Below are 2,883 nucleotides of genomic sequence, written 5' to 3' on the forward strand. Positions count from 1 at the left end.
GGGCTAGCGATCGGGAATCGCCATCTGGAGTCAACACAAGGGCTAGGTTAACATAGAAGAGAACTTAGTCTGTATCTCATGCTTAACACCAGCCCTGACCAAGCACCTGGACCCTGCGAGCCTGCCTAGGGGAAAGTGACTGCTTATATATGTGACCTGAAGGGATTTGAACACTTCTATGGGTTGGCGCCTGACTGGGAGTAACACTGGAGAGAAGAGGTATCACACCCTGAGGAATTGCTGACTTTGAAGTTGAGGTGATTCCTGAAACAGGGCCAACCTTTAAATAAGCTTCTCACCTTTCCGTTTTCACCAACATCTCCAGGAAGTGATGATGACAAAAACACCAGGGGAGGATGGGGCATTTAGAGGACGAATCAGCCTTTCTTGTTTCTTCCCTCACAGTCAGCATTAATAAAGACTAATCCCTTTAGACTATCACAAGAAGATACTGCAGAGGAAAGATGAAGCTTCTTGTAACTAAGGGGTCACGGCCGTTATAATTGGAGCATCAAAAGACTGGATGAAAAGAGATGTGGCCAGAGTTGTAGTTCTTCTTTTGGAGGACTAGATGGTATCAGATTAACCCCTCTGCCATAATTATTTATAAACTCTGGGCAAAATATAACAAACAGGTCTTTGAAGGGACTGGAGATAAACCTAAGCAGGCAGAAACTGAGCAGGAAACAGACAGTCCTCAAAATGAAGGAAGCACATGAGATGAGCTCCAGATTTACCAAGATTTTTCTCCTGAGAGACTTCCTAGCTTGCTGCTGCACACAGTGGAAGAGATCTCAAACAGAAAGAAGCAATTTTAGGGGATGTGGAGCCAGAGATTGGATTTGGGGCTTCCAGAGAAGCTGAAATTGAGGAGGAAAGTCCCAGAAAAGGGGGACCTATGGAAGGAAAATAATTGATAGAACAAGTAGATGAAAAATCAGTAAGAACATAGATTTGAACACAATTAACAGACTTGATCAAGTGGACATTCACAGAACACAGCACCCAACACTGCATACCACACATTCTTTTCGAGAACACACAGGACCTTTACAAAGTGAATCATGCTGGACAATAAAGTAAGTCTCAACAAAATTAGGAGATTGCAATCAGGCAAGACATGCTATGGCTAGTATGAGCAAACAAGCCAGACATCAATAGAAATGACCTGTTTTGAAGACGGCATGGTATTAACACAGGGACTGACAAGTAGAGCAATTGGAATAGAAGAATGGACAGCCCAGAAACAGGCATATATGGACGCTTCATTTTTGACAGAGGTGGTGTTACCAGCTGAGGGTAGTTGTCCAGGTTCTTGGCGTTTTGAACAAAGAACTGGACAAAATGGACAAAGCAAGGCAGCAAGAACAGAGATTTGTTTTAAACGAAAGTACACTCCACAGGGTGGGGGTGGCTCATGCAAGCAGCTCAAGAGTCTTGGTTACAGAATTTTCTGGGGTTTAAATTCCCTCTAGGAGTTTCCCATTGGCCCCCGACCAGTCTGATCGGTTGCAGGAGGGGACCAATCAGAGGTACTTTCATTTTTCAACCACAGGAAGAAAAAGGAGGGGCAGCAACTGTCGCCCAGAAAAAGGGGGATTGAAGAGTAGCCTCTGATATCCAGTGAGTATGTATGAATCGGCCTTAGGTTTCCTGCCTCCAGACCCTATTCTCCTGCCTCATTTCCCCGCTGAGAGACATGATCCCCATAAGTCTTTACGTGAGGCAGAGGGACTGATGGTCTTTTTTCTATAACTGCCTCACACTGACTTGACTGACAGTCCCTACCCATTGGAAACCACAGAACTCTCACCCTGCTCTGTCCAGTGGAGACAGGGTAGTTTCTTGATGGCCAGGGGTGGTGAATTCATTTGGAACTGGCTGGAAGCCTTACTGCACAATCATCTCCAGGCAAGAGGAAATGAATTTGGTTAAAAGATTTCATGGGAACTTCAGGAGGTGGACACCTATGCTGTCAGGAATGTTTGTTATAGAAATGAATTAAAATATTCTACTTAATTACTATAAAAGAAGTGATTCCAACTGGTTGAAAGAAGGCAATTAACCTGCAAAAAAAAAATACAAAAACATGGCTACTATTATCCAGCCCACAGTAACTATGCAACAAAAACACCAAGGAACGTTGGTAGGCATTTCTCTTTTGGCTATCTTCTAAACAGGTACTTCAGGGCTGCCACAGGTTCACAGGTGTAGTGGCTGATGGGAACTTCAGGTTCCAGGTCCGGGGCTTCAGGTATCACCGACTTGATCCTTGAAAGGTGTATCCAACTATCTAATCCTAGTACTTTGACTGCAGAAGGCGTGGCCAGTATCACTGAAAACGGTGCCTTCCATTTGCGTTCTAATTGTTGAGCAGGTGACCCCTCCTTCCATGCTTTAACAAGCACCTTATCTCCTGGCCTGATTTGAGTTTGCTGGTTAGTTCCCAGTACGGGAAGCCTTTGAGTTCCAAACTTCTGTATAAACCTGCTGACATTGTCCTAGGTTAACTAGGTATTTTACTAAACCAGCTGTTTCTGGATCAGTAATTACATCATCAGTTAAGAATAGCCTTCTGTAATCCCAGCACTTCGGGAGGCCGAGGCAGGCAGATCACCTGAGGTTAGGAGTTCAAGACCAGCCTGACCAACATGGAGAAACCCCATCTCTTACTAAAAATACAAAATTAGCCAGGCGTGGTGGTGCATGCCTGTAATCCCAGCTACTTGGGAGGCCGAGGCAGGAGAATCGCTTGAACCCGGAAGGCAGATGTTGCAGTGAGCCGAGATCAAGGCATTGTACTCCAGCCTGGGCAACAAGAGCAAAAAACTCCATCTCCAAAAAAAAAAAAAAAAGCCGGGCGCGGTGGCTCATGCCTGTAAT

This window comes from Pongo pygmaeus, chromosome 19 (assembly GCF_028885625.2).
Source record: "Pongo pygmaeus isolate AG05252 chromosome 19, NHGRI_mPonPyg2-v2.0_pri, whole genome shotgun sequence".
In the NCBI taxonomy this organism is placed as follows: Eukaryota; Metazoa; Chordata; class Mammalia; order Primates; family Hominidae; genus Pongo; species Pongo pygmaeus.